Genomic DNA, 20,114 nt, shown 5'->3' with positions numbered 1-20,114 from the left:
CTGCATCCTGACCCTACAGGGCTGCTGGCTCAGATGGGTTGTGCATTAAACAGTGTTAGGAGGCTGAATTCAGTGTAGTTGGTTCCTGGCTTGTTAAATAACAGTAAATGAATCGCTTCTCTGTTTCTTCTATCTGTAAAATGGAAATTACAGAGAACCATTAAGAACTTTGGGTGAAAGAGTTCTGTTCAGTGATGTTATTTGTGGTGATGTAATGCAGCAGTGAAAGCAAGATTAATGGTCAGGTAATTTAAAGATTTACAGGATTTTCCAAACTGAGGAGTGAATAGAGGTAGTTTAGATGCAGGAACTAAAAATCAGTTATTGATACAGCTGTATAGTAATGGTAGTAAATACTGTTATTATAGAATGCATAAATCATATTTATTCTGTGTTGTAGTTTAATTTGCATAGCTATAAACTCCCTCCCTTGTTACTCAAATAAAAGCACACCTGCTTTTATATACATGCCCTTCTTCTTGTTTAAGATGATGTAACACAGTTCGTCTATTAATATCCTGACTTGTTTTTTACTTAGGTGGATATGATCACTACCATCCATTACCAGTTTTAAAACCCCTCTGGATTTGGGTTTTCCGCTACTTTTTATAGTCTCATGTGACAGAAAGTATTTCCTCATATTCAGTGTTTTCATTTTGGAAAAGCCCAGGTTGCAGTGCTATCCCAGTTGTCATTATTTCTTGCTAGTGCTTTGGAGAAATTCTTAAGCTTTAGTAAACTCATCCAATAGGATATGGTTGGCAACAGAGAAATATTTGACAAAAATTCTGATATTTCAGGCGATCTCATCAAAACTGTCAGAACTGTCATTAAATCATAACTCCTTCTGGAGCGTGTCTCTATTTCTTTCAAGGCCTCTGAGATCAGCCTCTCTCTTTCACTAGACTGAAACTTTTCTTTTACAGCAGACAGCTCCCAAGTGGCGTATCTAGCTGCAGCCGTGTATTTTTCTTTGTTAATGCCAGTAGTGTTAACGGCATTGGATTGAATTAAGCTTTACTAAGAGTGGAGCAGTTAGGGAGGATCTTTAAATACCTCTAAAGTAATTCTTCCTTGTGAGAGAATAATTTGAAAAATTAAAAAAAAAAAAAAAAAAAGCCTAATGCTTAAGAACTCACACAAGAACTTAATTGCTGTCACGGAATTAACCATCCACATGTATCACACAGATGTATGAAATAAGAAGGCAGCAGTTTTTCCTCCAAACTCTGTGAACGCACGGCAGCCTTGAATAGATGCTCCAGATTCGGACAAGTGTTCAAGGTGGCTTAAAGTCCTACAATTGGGGCTCAGATTCAAGTGACATTATGAATACCTTAGTTGTAATTACCCTCTCCAGTCAGACTGGATTGTTATATAAAATGTTTTAAATCAAATGAAACACAGTATTTCAGTGAGAAGAGATTGTCCCATTTGGTGTAAGTATATTGCAAGAAAAGACTTGTTTCCCCCTGATCCAACAGCCTTGGAGGGGATTACAACAGCCAGGCTTCCGAACAGCTGATACGCAGAGAGATGTGTTATTTCAGGTACCTATTACAAGAATATATTGAAGAAAACATATTGTGGTGCTGAAGCATAAGCTGATAGAGCAGAAGGAGCTGTTTCCATGGGTGTAGTAACTAGCCGACTGTTGTCATCCTGTGCTGCTGTAACTATGGGAGTGCTTTGAGCAGTTTTGTCCTGTTGTTGAATTTACTGTCTGTATAAGTCACATGTGAATTAAAGCCATGGTCACCTGCGATTTATGCAGACTTTTACTGGACTGTAGAAATTCTACAGCGTGGCAAACTCCACTCCAAACTGCAGGTTCCAAATGGGTTATCACAGAAATAAGGATTATTTGAAAACGGAAACAGTTCTAAAATCAGTGATGACTTGAGCACAAATGATGCTGATTTAAAGCGCTTAAAAAGGTAGTGATGTAAGTACAGCTTTTATATATGACACACACCCAATTGCCTCAGAGCTGATTCTTATGCTATCACCCTGTGTTTCAGGTAGCTCCCTGCCGCAGTCAGTGAAATCCTAGTAGGACTTTTCGGTCATCTCCTTTCCAGGGCAGTGTCTGCTGTCTTTACAGATTCTCATTGCTGTTTGCCCAAACTAGATAATTCTTAGTTTCTTCCTGGCTTAGGTATACTGAAGTGCTTTGTCTCACCCCCACCCCTCAATAATTTCCATGACTGTTAGAAGCGCAGTGCGTAGGGTGCCAGTATCGCTTGTTAAAACAAAGCCACACTCTCTTCCCCTTGCCCCTGTGTTCAGGATGCCTTGAATCTGCTGGTTTATGACCTGCTGGCTTTCCAGTAGTGAAGAGTATCGATTTACATACCAATAAATATCTAGTAGGCGTTTTTCCTTTTTTAATCATTGTTCAATAAACACAGCTGGACGCAAATAAATTGACATCATAGTTAAGGCCTCCTAACAGCTCTACTCCCATCTCCTGGGGCCTTTCTGTAGCCTCTAGGATTTTTATAAAGATGTTTACCCCGAAAAAAATTGCATGATAATCTAATTATTTTGTTATAATTATTCTCATAATTAACTTTGCTGTGTTTAAATCTTCAAGAAAGAAATAAGATAGAACATACCACCATAGTAATCCGAGTTTGTCTTATATTTCTTAAAATTACTTCTGATTTTTATTTTGTTTTACTAGTATTGTTGATATGATAGTAAACATCTTCTCAGCCACTGCCAAATCAAAATAATATTTACTTCATTTTTATTGCACATCAACAAAAACATAGCTGACAGATGAATAGCAAGAAGGAGCAGAAACGTGATTTTATGCTATTTTAAATGTGAATGTGTTACATCTAATTTGCTAAAGTGTAACAAATATTGATAGGCCTGAATTGTTTAGTGGAAAAAATGCATACTGTAAATTCAGTTTCTTGTTTAGTTTGTGGACTAGATACTTCCTTATCTATTTCCCTTATACTAATACAGAAGTTCTTGATTTCTATTTTTCTTATTTTTTAATGCCATTTAATGTCATTGTCATTTCATACAGATATAGAACTGTTTTGCACTGGCGGAACAGCATGAAAATCTCTTTGGAATAGATGTAATTTAATTTATTATTCATCAGTATTTTCTGTTTAGTCTTAGACAGCAAATTCCTCGGTAACAGTTCATGAGCACTTTTGTTTGTCTCTATACAGCTTTGTGTTTGACAAGTGGGGTGGGCCAACCAATGGGGTTACAAGAGCGACGTTTCAGACAAGCAAACTCCATAAGGTACATGAAATATTGACTAAAACATGTCTGCTTTTAATTCTCAGAAAGCATATTTTCTTAAAATTAATAACATTTTGAGGATCAAAGAACATTAAAAAAAATAAATTATCTGAATACTCTAGGATACTTCTACAAATAGTAGTAGAGAGATCCCACTGTATTGGTTCTCAGAATGTATGAAAATGGCTTCTTTTGTATTTTGTTCTCACGTGTATAGAGTGTTTCAAGGAAAAGCCAGAGGGGAATATATATTTTTTTGATGCAGGGATGAATATTCTTTATGAAAGAGAACAGAACTCAAGTTTATTTTCAATATTCCATATTTCAAATCTTTTTTTATATAAGCTTGAGGTTTCTGGAATTGTATCCTATTATTTTCATAATAAAAAATCTGTAACTGAGGAACCCAACCTATTGTTTCAGATTTCTCATGAAATTTTAATGGAAAAAACAGCACTCTGTCCCAGTTCTTCGTGCTCTTCTCCAGTGTTGCTACTGTGCATAGTAGGAACAGTTAAATACCTACTTGATCTAGGGTAAATGCTGATCTGCAGAAGGTGGAAGCGGTTACTGTTTGTAGAGCAGTAGCACTAGGAAGCACCATTCTCCTTTTAGGGCCCGCTATGACCCGATGGCAACCTAAAAATTTTTCAGAAGAGGCAGCTTGAGACTTTTCAGCAAAATAGGTTAAATTGAATTTTCTCAGTTCAGGGGTGGTGGTGGTGGGAGAATATAACCTTGTTCATTCCCGGTGCTGTCGGCTATGATGTTCAGTTTTATAGCAGAGGAGAGCCCGTGGAACGACACCAACCCTTCCTCCACTACCTGGCCCAGCCTGATTGAAAACGTGGGTAGCGAAAGCCGTCAGAGCGGGCAGTGTCTGTGTCCTCAGCCCTCTCCTGCACCTACTCAGCTTTTGCACTGAGCACTGCCAAGGAACTGAAGAAAATAAGTCTGTGTTGGTCCAGCATTGTCAGGGTGTCTAAAATCAAAATCTAGAGATAACACAAAGCACAGTTTTGATAATGAAAGAAAGGCTAATTGGTGTGGAGAAGGGCTGTGCAGGGGCAATAAGAAGAATCAAAAACGGTTGGTTTTCCCTGCTTAAACTAACTTATCTAAAAGCTATGTGCATATCAGCTGTGGAAGAACTGAATGGTCATTCAGGCCTAAATAGAGAGCGTCTCTTTGTGGATGGAGTGCCTCTCTTCTTGATTTTAATAAAAATTCATAGGATAAAATTAAGATCACAGTTGGACTGAAATATAAACCTACTCTTTCTTTAGTATTTCAGGTTCCTCAAAACAAACCTTTTAAACAGAGAATACCTGACCAATCTTTATGGCACAAAAATGTATTTCCAAAGGTTTCTTTGTCACTAGTCATGAGGTATTTAAATCTTTACCTTTCCTCAGAAAAATTGCTTGATAAATGCCAGCTCTACATATATAGATTCTGCCTTTGGAGATGAAAGGGAGCTATCTATACGGATGTATCTATTCCTTCCTGAGAGCATGCCCTATGCCCTGGGCATTGGACAGTTAAGTGCAGAGGTCAGTCTGTCTGGGACCCTGAAGGTGATACAAGTGAACTGTGTCACCTCTGTCTCCATTTCTCTGCTAATCTGCTTTGCCTATTAAATTTCATCTGTCACCTTCATCACCTCCTTCTGCTCTAAAAATTTACTTCACTTCTTTTTAACCATTTTTTTTATCCATTTGAAGACTTACTTATTTTATACCAGCTGTTTCCTTAAGGTATTTTGGCTAAGGACTCAGCAAATGCCTTTCAGTATATAAATATAGCTTGAATCTCTGTTGTCAGTATACCTCCTGATGCCTTTAAAAAATATTTTGATAGATCATGAGGCATGATTCCCTTCACAAAATCTGTTTCTCCCATTGCCAACGAATATATTTGTCTATAAGGCCACTCATGCTGTTCTTTAAAACCATTTCCACCAATTTGACGGGTTTTACTGGTCTGTGATTATCCAAATCTCCTTTGGTATCAAAGCAAATTTAAGCCAGAGATTGAATAGCACCATTGGTACTTAAATCTTGAGTTTCTTTATGCTGTTGGCAGTTATCATTTGATTCTGGTCGTTTGTTACTGCTCATTTGCTCATTAGAAAGCCTTTTTCAGCGTCTTCTGTCATTAATTATGATTTGAGACAGACTCTCTCGTAGACCACTGCAGAAAGAGATTGCAGCACAGGAGTCTTTCCAACCTCCTCCACCAAAAACACATACAAGAAATGCTTTTTTTTTTTTTTCTTATTCTGCTGTTTAGCAGCATCAGGTTCTTTTAGTTTCTCTTTTAGTTTTTAGTAGGCACAATTTATTTGTGAAAAAAGTTGTCTTTGAATACTTTTCCTACTGCCTTTAAGAATTTTACTTGTCATTTAAAAAATAGAAAAGAAAAATGAAAAAAACTCTAGTGTGGTGCTTCCAACTAAGCCAAGAGTTGCTTCCTCCTCTCCCAGTTTCTTGGCTGCCTATGAAATAATGATTCCTGGCAACGTGTCCCAGTAGGTTTACCACTCTCCACTGTGTATAAATGAATTTTTTCTGTCACCATTGTCGTTGCATAGTTGATAATATAATGCTTATAGTATATTTCTCCTCTTTGCCCATAATATCAGTGCCGCGGGATCACATCTTACTAACCTGGCTGTAGAGGGCTTGGCTGATCAGTTTTAAACTACTCTTTAACATATAAAGCTGCTTGGCACAGCTTTCTCCATTTTTTATATGTGTTCTCACTTTCATGTTACAGTGGCTTTGATTTTTTTTTTTTCTTTCCACTAGGAGTCCTGTATGGTCATTATGCCTGTATTTGATCTTGTGAGTTAAAAGTGCGTAGGCAAGCTAGTCAGATAGGCAGTCTAGTTCCCCATCTTATCACTTAGACGGCTGCAGAAAAACATGTTCAAGTTGTTTTTCTTTTGTTTCACTAGAGAACCGTTTCTCTTATGTAGAGCTGTTGCTATTCTTTGCTATTTCCTATTTGATTATTTCTAGCTTCCATCCTATCCTTTACATTAATTCTTCTAATTTCCCCCAGTGAGCTTTTCCGCACCCATCACCATCCTTCCACTTTCAGCAACCTCACACAAACCTGGCTGTGTTCCTGGGAGATGAATTACCCAACACCGTAGCCTACGACTTATAAGTAAGGTTCATGACCCAGGAGTGTATTTACGTCTTGCAAGGAGGATTTCTCATGAATGCCATTTCCAACTTGGCTTCAGGACCCTCCTTTTATACACTGGGGGCTGCTAGCCTGTATGGTCACTGCTAGGAAGGGTCTTCATTGTGTTGATGTACATACACCCAGCCCCCCTGAAGAGCTGCTGATTGCTGCATCCATTGGGCAGCGCGGCATATTCTTTGCACCTTCAGATTTTGTAGCTTCCTAACTGGATGGGCTGCCTTTCTCAATTCATCCTGTCAGTGCTAGCTAATTGGCTGCCCCTTCTTTCCTTATTGTAGCTCAGATTGACCATGACAGCAAACTTTTTTTTTTTTTTCCCATTTCTAGCCATTGTTTTGCAGGCTGAAAACATGTATCTGCTAGATTCAGTTTCCACAAAGCATCGCTAATTCTTGTGGCAGAATCTGGGCTGAAGAATCCCAGGCAGACCTCTCCACAAACACTGACGTAGTCATTGATAATGTCTCTGGTAATCTGCCTTTTACCTAGAAGAGCACCTCAGCAAGTGGCTCTCCTGTGTCTACTCTTAAGTATGTTGTGGTGCTAAACAGCTTATTTCTGAAACCCTTCTGATTGCATGTGGTTCTGGCTATAGCTACCTGATGTGAGGGAACAGCGGCTGGGTGTGTTGAATAGTGGTTATTGCTTGCATTTGAGTATGTTTGTATTGAGGGTCGCTCTGCTGGAAGCAAACCCAGCATGGAAGAGGGATTAATTCCAGAGTCCCAAAAACGTTGTCCATAGTAGGAGGTTTGCAGCTGTCAGACAGAGAAGCATCAACTTTCTGTTTTCAGAAGGAGTTCCTTTGGTCTTGATGAGAAACAATGACATCCTGCAGAACATAGTTAATTAACATATAGTTCGGTCAGGGATCACTGGTCAGATTTACCACCTGTGTGCCCTCTTGTTTGCCCAAGGGATTGTAGTTCATAGAAATATGTTGGGAACCAGTTTACCCGGGCACCTATTTTAATAAGCGAGCTCGAACACCTGCCTCTCTTAATTTGTCACTCTCCCATTAAAAAAACATTTCTGACACCCAGTCAACCAAAAATATCCTGAGAACAGCCTGGTGGTTTGTTCAGTAGGAGCTTGTTAGTGGAAACAAAGCCTGATTTGCACAAAATACCACGAGGTGCTAATGCCTCACTTCTGGTGGTGGCTGGAACAAGTGCAGGCATGTTTCAACTTCTCATGTTTCACGCTTTAATTTGGCATTAATGAGTTTTTGAAACATGGCCTCTGTGTTTTCAGAGTAATCTTCTCATTTCTACCCATCTGTCAAACACTACATTGGGTTTTTATGTTTGCCTTTTTTGTGTGTTAAGCATTGAGCAGCTAGCTAGGGCACATACAGTTGTATATGCATTTCTGAAATACTATCCTCTAGATGAATGCCTGGTAATACCTCTATTCACCTCAGATATTTCAAGTCTTACATTTTGGTTGGATATATAAATCGGTCTGGTTTCCTTTTTCTGTCCTTTTGAATTTAACTTAGTTAGGCTTTCTTTATGAGAGAAATGTCTGCTTTCACAGATGTTATTTACAAACTAAATTGTGAATGTAGAATTCTTGTCTTAGGAGAAATAATGAAAAGCGTTGGCAATTATGTACAAAAATGGCTGCAGGGGGACCCATGTCCTATGAGTCTTTCTTGGGTTTTAGCTTTGCTTTTGACTGCAGTAGTTGCACAGTTGCAAACTGCAATACTTGATCTGTTTCAAACTGGTGTCAAAAATAGTTGCACTTTTCAACATTGCAAAAATGGCTTTAAAATTTCAGTGGTTGAATTTTGTTGTCTGTTTCCTGATAGTCACAAGTCTTCAAACATTTTAGAGTCAGTTTTCAGGTATTGTTTTTGCAAGCTAACAAATTGTATGTTGCAAATTGGCAGATTTTTGAAAGACTAAAAAATTATAATAGAAAATCCTCCACAAAACCAAAAAAACCATCCCAAACTTAGAATGGGTTTGTTTTCTCCTGATTTGATTTTTGTTGTTGTCGCTGTTCACAGCCTTACAAGCCAGTGTTCCCTATTCTGTCACAAGTTAAGCACAGCACAAACCATAACAGAAAAACCCCCTCAATTCTCAGGTCTTGAGATTTATCTAGTGCCACTTTACTACATAGATTAATTTACTGTGGCCTCAGTAGCAAGGAGTTCTTACTGTAGTCATCAGCAGCGTATTGGGGAAAATTATCATGTTGTTGCAGTGGAAGAAGAGCAGAACTCCTCCCATGTTGCATGGGCCTAAGGTAGGCTATTTCTGCTCCATGTACTGGAGTGTGTCAGAGAGCTACTCAAGGCAAAATGAACTCTCTGTTACTGAAATTCTTTAGTTACACTGGGCAGCTCCACATGTGTAACTTAGCTGGGATTGCAATTTAACGGATGTTGCTGATTATCAGAGATGAATGCTGGATAAAATGTATTAGAAAGCTTGAACAGAGCCTTCTGTCCTTTCACAATGAAATATTTGTAATCCACCTGTTTAATGAGAACAATTGCCTCAAAATAAGTCAAATGCTGCAATATGAATAAATCCAGCAAACAGCTTAAAAAAATAAAGTCCAACTAGATGAGGAGATGGGCAGCGTTCATGCTTTATTTACTTTAATAGATTTGTGAAGCTAAGTCCCGTGCAGCTGTTTGAAAATTTATGGAATTCATTTCTAAAACAAACCACTTGGATGTTAGACAAAGCTATGATTTCTGTTGTGTCTGTGCCAGGGAAGCCTTTGTTTTTGTACTGCAAGCACTCTTTAATAACAGATCTTGTGTTTAGCCTTTTGGCTTCTGAAAACAAATTACTCCCTTTTTGATATCCAGCTAATTGTGACGCAACTTTGTGATTTAGCTGTAGGTTCATATTTGTGACTTGATACCCATTCCTTTCATAACTATACTGCGAGGACTGGCAATGGTATTGTACAGCTGAACCATATATTGTTAATCCAACATAATGCTCACCAACTGCACCTCTGCTGTGTTATCCAATGCGCCTGTATGATAAGACTGTTGATTTTGATTGCTTCTTGTACACAGATGTCCTTTTAAAATGTGCTTGAACTCCTGATGGATTTCCAAATATTTCCAATTGACAGCCTCCTAACAAATACCCGTTTCAGGGAACGTGAGCCAACATTTCCATAATCATGTTCAGTCATTCACATAGCCATCACATTTGAATATAATGAGGAAAACCGATTGTGCTAAAGCACAAGCATTAATTGGAAGCAAATGCCAAAAAGATGTTTTCGTAATGAATGCATCGCTATTTAAGTAGTTTCCCATCATTTTAATATCAAAAATGTGTTGGGATCTGCCATCTCACTTGGTAATTTTGGCTAATGCCAGGGAAGCTGCACATATTACGTGGCTTTAAGTAGCACTGTTACTCAGCACGCTTCTTGGGATTCTGTGCATTTTAGAAGCAATTACTTGCTGCCTTTCACAACCTTGGCAATTTTTGTCAAGAGAAAGTGCTGAACTGTAATTCCAAGGAACACCTGAGGACACCACTCACGATAACAGAATATGGACCTGCAACATCTTACTGGGCCCTGGCTCTGGACCCAAGAAAATCTGCCTGCCCTGTAGGATTGCTGTGCAGAGTAGGACATGTATTCAGAGCGTTTTCAGCATTTACTCAATTAAAAGCTAAATGTGGAATTTATTGCATGGGGCTTTCACCAATTTGTTTGCAATCCCCTAGATACACATTGTGCCATGGCACAGCAGTGCCTGAAACACAAAATAGAGCAAAACAGGGCTGTAAAATCCACTTCCATCTGCACGTTACAGTTCTAAAGGGGTTAAAAATAAAACACTAGCTAGTTACAAAGCAGAGCATCTGAGAATGCATTCAAGATTCTGTAAGTAATACAGTTCATATCTCATGGAAAGTCATGTGCAGTTCAATCAATCAATGTTTCATTTTCCATTATACTGTTGGCATGACAAAGCAGGGAAGTGTTGCCAGAGTTAATACTCCAGCTCTCTTATCTGTGTCTAGAAACTGGTTCATATTGGCCATGGGAGTGTTTTAGGTAGTATTTCCATCTTATGTTATTGTCCAGTCCTGATTCCTTGGCAGACTGCCATATCTTATATATTTTACTCCTGCAGGATTTTTGCTTTCTCCCAAGGCTGTGCACAGTTTGTCTTCCTTGCTTTTTAAGTGGAAAATACTTTTTTTTCCAGAGAGCTTGAGGATATTTCTTTCTTACATTTTTCTGTATTACCGTAAAATTTTCTTTCCTTGTGTAAGTAGGAATTGCTTGGAGAGTTCCCAGAAGCTATGGCTACCATTTAAATTCTCTATTATTGTCTTTCCCATTTTGGGAGGTTTTAAAGGCTATTTTTTGGGAGAGAAGGAAAAGAATGAAGGAAAAGTGATCTTATTTGGGGGGGAGGGTTTCTCTGTGATCATTCAAAGAAATAAATTATCTTCTGTTCAGGCATCCCACCAGGTCTCAGTTGACTCTATAGGTAAATGTATGTCACACTAAGGAAGCTTAATCATGGTCGTCTTTGAAAAAAAGTTTGCAACCCCTAACATTATTAAGGTGCACTACAGATTATTTTTCAATAAAAATAGTTGTATTTTTTCTAAGCTGACCAAATAAGTAGCTTTTTTTCTATTCCTATCTACCCTGTGTAGGTGTATCATGACAGTATAGTGTTATCATTGATGAAAATTAGGTATAGTACCTCTTCCTTCCTTAAAATATGTCCACGGCCAGTGTTCTCAACCTCTAACTTATAGGTAAGTCTCACGTGTGATTATCTAAGAGAAAATCTAGTGGCTAAACACAGAAATAGTTAGAAAATGCCTTAAGGTATAGAATTGTATCTGGATTTTCAAAAAGTTCAATGAGGTCTCTCACTGAAAGCTTTTAGAAGAACTAAAAACGCAAGGGATAAGAAGAAAGCATGACTTGTACATTAATAAAACATAAAAAGAAAAAAGGAATAAATAGTTAATTTTCACTGAGGAGAGACTACTAGCATGTCCCAGAGAAATCTCATCACCTGTTCATTAGTCTCAGGAAAGAGTAACAGTAGAGAGGAAGCATTTGCTGAATATGACATTATTTGCAGTAGTGAAAATTAAAGGGTCTGTGAAGAGGTGTACTGAGATCTCAAAATAACAAGCAATTAAGGGATCAAATGATAAATGAAGCCCAGCGTTGATAAATGCAAAGCACTGTACACTGGAGAAAACAGTTCTAATCTGAACATGTAACATGAAGGGCGTTGAACTAGCCATTATTACTTCTGAGCTATTTTGGATAATTCTGTGACCATATCAGTCTGCTGCTCAGTGTCTGCACCTTGACTGTTAGATACAGTTCTGCCACCTCTCCCCTCTCAGAAAGATAGATGAGGAGCCCAACAAGGCTTATCACATTTTTGAAGTTGTTCCAAACAAGAAATGACAAAGTAGACAAGAAGTTTTCATCCTGGAGGAGAGATAACTGAAGTGGTATGAAATAGGGAGTCTGTAAAATAATAAGTAGAAAACAGACAGTGATGAGGGAAGGATTTGTGAATGTTTCTCCCAGTGGGGAGAATATTTGGAAATGGATTTAAAACCAAGAAGAAATAGTCTTTTTTTTTTTTTTCCCAGTCCCATAATTAGACTGTGTGACTCACTGCTCAAAAATGTTGTGGATACCAAAAATTTAGCTGGATGAAATACAGTAAAGGCAGGTTCATGAAAGAAAATCCTGGAAAAAGCTGTAAAATATGACGATAGAACATCTGGCTCAGGTAGTTTGAAGGGTTTGCTAGAGGAAAGGTGTAATAGGCTTGCTGTGATTTTTATATTCTTCCCCTAAACCATCATTGTCAGAGATAATATGCTGTGCTGCATGGACCTTTGGTCTCATCAAGGACAGAAGAGTCAAGTCATCAGTAAAACATCAAAACGTTACAGCAGTGGCTGAAAAAAACCCCAAACTCTACTACTGTATACAGATTAAAATAGGAATTGTACGGAGGAGGCACTGTAGCCATTCACATAACTGGAGTATTTGGCCGAGTAGCTGACAAAGAGAAGCAGTGTTGTTCTGAATTGCACTGACTCTTTTATGACCATATTTCTTTTTAATTTTAAGGTGTAAGATTATTGCATTCCCAGATCAGGTTTTCCTGGAGACCTGGATTTTGAAGGCCTTCTGTATAGAATAAATATATTCCTTTCTGCCTTGCATCTAGTGAGTATTCTAACTATAGAAAGCTGGACGGGCTGTACTTGGTTTGTACTTGGTTTGTACGGGCACAATACGAGTACTTGGTGTACTTTTATTGTGCCTGAACTGCACATGCCCTCACTCAGGCTCCTCCACCTGTTTGGAACTGTGGTGCTCTAGCAGAGATATTTCTGTCTATAATGGAAATGGAAAGATTGTCTTTCTCCATAGAGCACATTTTAGTTACGTGGAAATACTGCAACGTGCTTGCTGCCGTTGCTTACGCTGTTTTCTTTCACAAACACTCTAGCAGACTGCAATGCTCTGACTATTAGGACAGAGATATTGATTTCACTGGAAGGCAGTGAGGTATGCAAAAGCAATGAGTTTCCATAGCCCCTGTTAGCAAGCAGATGGGCTGCTGCTTCTCATACTAATTGGACTATTTCGGTCAACTGTGGCTTCATTCCTAAGTATTAATCCGTCGGCTTTGAGGCTGAAACTCACAAAGAGATGGCTTACCATGACCAGGTGGTCTAGGCAAGCGCAGTTATCGAGGTGTTGAGTGGATTTTTCATTTGTACATATCTTCCTGTTTGGACATCCAGTAGCCTCAAAGACTCCAGCTGGAGTCCGAAACTCCAGCTCATCCTAATCGTCTTGCAGGTGTCCTAGACAGATGGAGATGTCATGGAAGTGCTTTTGAAGCATTCCTCCCTATCTAACTACCATCATTTCTTCCTTCTCCACATTCTGATACAGTATCTGGGCTCCAGCCAGTGCAGCCAGACAGAAAAGCCTTGGGAAAGCCAGGAGAGAGCATAGTCTGTAACAGAGAGGGAACAAACACTAAGTTTTGAGAAAACGTTGCCTGGAAGTTTGCTATCATGCTCCTCCCACCCAATAAGGAAACAAATATTCCAACTTGGTAGCAAAATTTCTAAAAGACAAACGATTAAGCTGTTGGCTAGGTATTGCTGAATATCAAAACATCACTATAAAACACTGATCTGTCTTGGAAGGACAATGAGGAATTCTGTTACACCATATACAAAATTATCTTAACTCTAATAAAAGAAGAGATTAGTTGATAGGCAAGGGGGTGCCCTTCTACCTCTGCTTTAAAACACATTTTGTAATGCCTTTTGTATGTAACGTAGTGCTATTTTTTTCCTGTGCCATCAGTCTGTTAAACTTCAGAAATCACCCGACATAGTTTGGGAAATTATTTTTAGTACAAAAAATGTCATCCAACCTGTTGAAACTATTTTTTTCGGGATCAAGTATTTCTTCAAGAGAAGAGACAAAGCTTCTGACATGGAGTTTAAGGGCAATATGAGAGTTGGATGCAGGTGATCTTTCCCTGCACTCCTTAAGAATAGAGGAGCTAGCTGGTGCGAGAGCATCCTCCAAGGAAGCGGAGGATTGAAATACGTCATCAGAATTAGGCAGAAGAACGTCCTTAGTCCTTGTGTCCCACATCCCAGCAACTGCCCTGGGCACTGCACCATTGGGTATTGTATATTTACTCTTTTTTGTTGTGGCTTTTGCACAAACACTGAAATCTTAATGGAAAACAAAAATGACGCAGTTGTGTGCTAGTGAAGACACAGGAAAGTGGGAGAGTCACCTGTGCATACGTAACTACTAATACAATGTAGGACTGCACTAGCAGTCGGTAGCTGATACCTACTCTGGAATAACTGGTGATGCGAGGGCTTGAACTAGTGTCACCTTCATCATGCAAATGACTCAGCTGTTCATAGTTACAAGACTGCGCTGCGTTTACGTATATACATCTTCATGTTGTCTTCTGCAGTGAGACTTTCAAAAAACCCTATTTACTCTTTTTAGGACTGGAAAAAAGCTCAAGCAATTGTTCTGCCTCGCATGTTAACTTGCAGTTATACCGAATTCCAATAGAGAAATCAAATCATCAGCCTGTGTTTAAAATTCTGGTTCTACCTTGTATTGAGTATGGCTAATATCTGTTCTTCCCTCTCTCACACACGGCAGGAGCTTTTTACAGTCCATTTCACTACAGCATCCTGGATGACTCCTGACCTTCTGGCCTTATTTAAACTATGTTGTTCAGTAATACTCTGCTCATTTTGCTGTTAGATGAAATGAGTAGCAAGGTGCATGCACAGCCCACGTCCTTATGGAAGAACTAAGATTGTGCTATATCCATGCACAGTCCTGGCAACTTTAGCTGATAAATGTACAATGGCGGGACTATTTTAGGAACCTTTATACATTCCCAAAAGATATTGCAGGCGTAAGAACCTGATGAGGAATCCTAATAGAACTGCCCGTGATGTGAATGACTTTGGACAGCATCCTACCTGTCAGACCCCCGGTAATGTGCCACCAAAGGAAGTTGTGCAAACACAACACTACCAGCATTGCTGGAACAATTGCAATAGATCATTTGACAAGAAATAAATTTTTGTCATTCATCAGCCATTAAGTTCATTAATGTAAGTGTGAGCTCACTTTTCATTACAAATAGATGAATGAAATACAGAATATTGAATAAAATCCTTTTCTTGGAGAAGCAGGGGTAGTGTGCAGGGATACAGGGAACTTGTCCTTAAAGAATTTCTTATTTTGCATCATGGGAGCGAAGGTCTTGGATACTCCAGAGGACATTGTGATTTCGGTTCAAATATGCAGGTAGTGATGAACACAAACATTACAACAGGATCTAATTTTTCTTTGCTTCCAGCACTCCAGATATGTTTGGGAAGTTTTTTTTAGTATATATATTTTTCTCCAGAATAAGGAAAAAGTAAATATGCTACCCCTCTTTGCTTTTTTCCTTTTTCCCTCTTTTCCATTTTATAATCTTCAGTGCTATTTGAATTGTTTTTCTGCCCAGACAGAAAAATTAGAGTTTTCGTCTAGACAGGAGATCTTTACTCTTTCTGAAGACAGTTATTTAAAGCAGAGTGTTAGAACAACGTTTATCAATGTTATTTGCATTACACACCCAGTCTAGGCACAATCAAAACTCTTGTTGTTCCTCACCTTTCACTTAGGACCAGAGTAAAATATGGTCCCTATCCATGAGTGCTCCCGGTCTGATTTAAAATGTTGTTCACGGTAATGTTGTAAAATGCATCTTTCTCTATGCAGCCTCGGGCATAGACATGTCTTCAAAGACTCCTGATTTAAAGTCTCCCCAGTGTACGTGAGCTGAGAACTGCTGCCTGAATGCATGGAAAACCTCACCAAGACAGTGAATGCCATTCTGACTCTGAGCACCCTCTCATGGTTAACTTGTGCCAATACTTAGAACACAACCATTGCAAGATTATATTTTGGGACCAGCTTACAAAATAGACCTATCTTTTTGGAACATCCACTGTATATGGATGATTTTGTTTCACAGAAGCTAAGTGAGATGGATGGATATAGCCAGATGAGTCTCTCAGTAGAATTCTGTAGTGTTGAGTTTACTGTTTACTTGAAAACAAACAAACTGCTCTTAATTATTGTTTTCTTAATGAGGGTAATGCAAGCAAAGTGGTCTAGATGTACAGTGTATCAAAGCAGCTGTTGAGAAAGCTCTGATGTGTAATAGGATGAGAAGGCAGGATGGCAAACAAAGCTGTTAGTCTTCCAATAGCATGAAAATTTTTGTAGAGATAAGGGGAAAGGAGTTGAGAAGGGTGTTGGGAAACAGTGAACCACAGTGTCACTGTAAAGAATAGAAAGGTGTATTTTCAGAGGAAAAAATGCTAAGGAGCCTAGGAGAACTGAACATCTGAGCAGTATTCTTCAGGAAAAGACAGGGATACTATCAGAGGGAAAGAGCTGCCGAGTTTAGTTAACGGGGGAAAGCCAGCTATATTGGCATGTAACGAGAAAATTGCTTGTGAGCTACACTGTGGGTTGATTTACATCCTGTGCAACTTACTGCAGTCAGTAGAATTTCATGGGATGTAAATTAGACCAAATACTATTTCCTAATGTTACTGAGACGAATTAGTTGGGTTAGAGATTTGAAGGCTTTTGTTGTACTTGATGAGAACAGCACTAGGAAAAAGGGGGCTGGTAGCCTCAGGTGGGGATAGAGTTGATTTGAAGGTGCAAAAGGATGTTGAATTACTAGGACAGAAATACTACAGTACAAAAAGCTTAGTCTTGAGAACCTTTTCCAGTGGCCAGACAAAGGCCAATGAGGCATTCCTGAAGTCAAGAGTCATTAGAGTAGTAGCCGGAGACATAAGAGGAGGTTGCAGTTTGCTGCTGGTTATTTGAAGTAATAAAGTGTCTTTGATAAACTAGAAAAGACTATCTTGTTTTTAAAGGTATGTGCTGAAAGCAAGTAGAAGCGTTAACGCATTTAGGGCAAATCATCACCTGCTGCAGGCTTAATTGAGATCAGCAGAATGTCGTTGATTCCAAGTAAGTTTGTGCAGATTTATGCCAGTGCAGGTTTGGGACTCCGCCTTTTCTCTCTGTATTTTTCTCAAATAAATAGTACGTAGTTAGACAACAGACTTGAAAGGATAGTCAGGAAAACATATCATAATACTAATGCCCTTGTAAGAGTGACTCGTATTTTGCCTCTCAGAGAAGTTTCGAAGGAAAATGCAGCAAATTAGAAAAGTAAAGTAATGACTATATTAATTAAAAAAAACCTCACCACCTCAAAACCTGGAGCTGGATACCTAGTAAAGATCAAAGGGGGTTTGGAGCTGGATCTGAGCACTGAAAACTATTATGCAAACATAAGTGTAAATCTTAAGGCCAGTATAGGATGACAGGTGAGTCGATAGCAGGTGAAAAATCAAAATGAAAGTGCTGTGAACATCACAGTGAGGCAAAATAATAATGTACATTTATCTAGCACTTAACATTTCCAAATTGTATGTCCATTAAATAACGCAGAAAGTTGCATCAATCTTAGATGCATGGAAAGAAATAAAGGACTTGCCATATTTCTAGAGACTCTCTAGCTATGAGGAAGCTGTTATAAGGGTGGAGGGCTGCATTAGAGAAACGCTGTGACTAAGGAATTATGGGTAATTTAAAATAAGTAAGATGGAATTAATCCTTTCTATCTGGATTTAATAGAAGTAATACATAGAGGTTAGATTGAGCATCCCTTGGAAAACAAAGTAATTGGTATTTGAGACTGAGTTAACTGAAGTGTTTAAGAGAATAAACTGGGATACAACAGATTATGTCTTTCTGAAGGGAAAATTAACTGTTATTAAAAATTGTTTTAAAGATGTTTAAGGGAACGCACTGGTAAAGAGCGACCATCATTCTAAGATACCCAGTGTGTGTTTGCATACCACCCTCTTTTCCGCCAGGGCCCCCTGTGCCAGCCCTAGCACCGTCGGGCTCCCTGGGAGTGCGGGGGAGCTGTGCGCCCCAAGCAGCCTGCCAGCGGGCACCAGACAAGCAGGCATGGCCTGGAATTTAGGCTTATCCTCAGCATTCATGGAAAAGCAGCTGAAAGCCACGGGTCAAAAAGGCCACCTTCTGCAGACCATATTATGCCTCATGTACTCACGTACTGACTTGATTGCGGCGGAAAAAAGAAAAATTTGAACAAAATTACGATCTGTCCAAATGATTAGAGATGTGACTGATCTCCCTAGGGCTAATTCTTTATATAAAGTTAAATGTGTGCCTAGAGGGTTTCCTGGATACAGCCAGAAAGTTCATTCTCTCTCAAACTTGAGAAATAAATCAGGGTAAAATCATAGTAATTGACAGCTCTTAGGTCTGACTTACTTTCTGACATTGCCAGTTGACTTCATTACAGGAGCAAGGGACTAAGGAATGACCTGAGTTCTCAGAATAGGAACTGTGTTCAGAGTGCTGGGGTTTGTGCTGAAATTATACACTTGTAGCCTTAGACAAATTTATTTTTGAGTTGCCATATGTGAGGGCTTTTCATAATTGCCATCTGTGGAATGAAAGGCCATGTGCACAGTTGCAAATATTAGAAAATATGGCTATTATGAAAAGTCATTATAACTTGATGCAAATGTTCCCTCTACAGTGGAAGGGCCAGATTCTAATATCACGCATGATGCACAGTAACAGATTTTTCTTAGGTATGCCGGGATGCCCACGCTGCGTCTGAGATTAGAATCTGTCCCAAAAATGGATTATTGGGATATGAAAGAGCCAACGATGAGGAAAATCAAATTTTACTGAGCTTTTTTCCCTCACCCTTACTATGTGAGATTTGGCTTTCAGCATAGTTCTTGATCTTTGTAATTTATTAGGAAAACTGGCAATAAAAATAATGACAAAAAGTAAAAAAATCACTTTCCTCCTTAAGAAATTCACATCATCAAATTAGGACAAAGAAGTGATCTCTCTACAACCAGTTGCTCTGAGCAACTAGCAAGTTTTGGCTATGTGAAGCATTACCTGAAGCAAACAACAGTAACTGCATTACCGGGGGGTTCCCCTGAGGTGGTGTTATCAGGTATTGGTAGCAGTATAGTTCTGATGGTGTGGAGGTTGCGTGCAGGTTAATTTACTCTGCAAATTCTATAATCAGCAGCAGTATCTTAATTTATTTAAATCCCAAACTTTATTCTCTTTCTTTTCCCCATATCCAGATACTCTCTTTTGTTCTTGTCTCTGTGGGGAGGAGGTAAATGAGATTTGGATACAAGCCATAATTATTCTGGGAAAATCACCCTGTGGCATTGATTTATCTGCAAAATCTTGCCCTGCAGCAGCTTGTCAGCTTGAAGGCTAGGAAGGCAAAGGCTGCAGAGCTGCTTTCCTTCTTAGACTATATATTTATGGCCCTTGTCTCTTGTCTTTAATTCACAGTGACCCAGGTTTAGCAAGAGAAGTTGGTACGGCTATCCTGTTCTCGTCTCCAGAGTAACCCAGTATCAGCCAGGTAAGAAACTCCCCACGGACAGGGGAGATTTGATTTTCTAATGTCATGGGAAGATGGAGGGGTGCAGTGAGCCCAGCTCCTGTGCACCGCCCAGGGACAGAGCCGAGAAAGCCCTGGCAACACTCCACGGTTTGAAAGCCCCTTGTGACTGCAGAGGCCGTAGACTTCTTCAGCTGAATAGCAGCTGCAGCAGGGTTTCCATGATTTTGGATTATAAGAAGTTTCTTGGAATGCTATTTAGAGTGCAAAGTGGTGGCTGACATTTTGAAGTGCAGTGTGTTCCTAATGACTTCCATGGAAATGACAATCTCAGTTGGTTCTGAAAATGAGGCCCCTTGGTCTAAATGACCAGATATGAAGGAAAGGACCAAACCCTCCAAAGAATGAGAGTGTTTTGTTGGATAATTATTATAAACCCATGGGAACAGGTTTTTCACTCAACACACAGGATTCTTCTTATATTGCAAACAAAGGGCTACTAATGCAGACAAATCCTAATAGAAGATTCAGTGGTTTTAGCAAAGGTTAAAACCACAAA

General features: G+C 39.1%; 1 long non-coding RNA gene across 1 annotated transcript in view; it reads left to right on the top strand.

The window, feature by feature from the left end:
- The window catches only part of LOC141745025 (uncharacterized), a 250,121-nt gene that overhangs the window by 196,849 nt on the left and 33,158 nt on the right, over window positions 1-20,114 (top strand). The window contains exon 4 of the long non-coding RNA XR_012587645.1: window positions 19,504-19,576. This is a non-coding gene — a long non-coding RNA (uncharacterized LOC141745025). The remainder of the gene's footprint in view (window positions 1-19,503; window positions 19,577-20,114) is intronic.

The sequence above is a fragment of the Larus michahellis genome, chromosome 6, assembly GCF_964199755.1.
Source record: "Larus michahellis chromosome 6, bLarMic1.1, whole genome shotgun sequence".
NCBI classification, from domain to species: domain Eukaryota; kingdom Metazoa; phylum Chordata; class Aves; order Charadriiformes; family Laridae; genus Larus; species Larus michahellis.
This window is presented reverse-complemented; position numbering and strand designations above follow the sequence as displayed.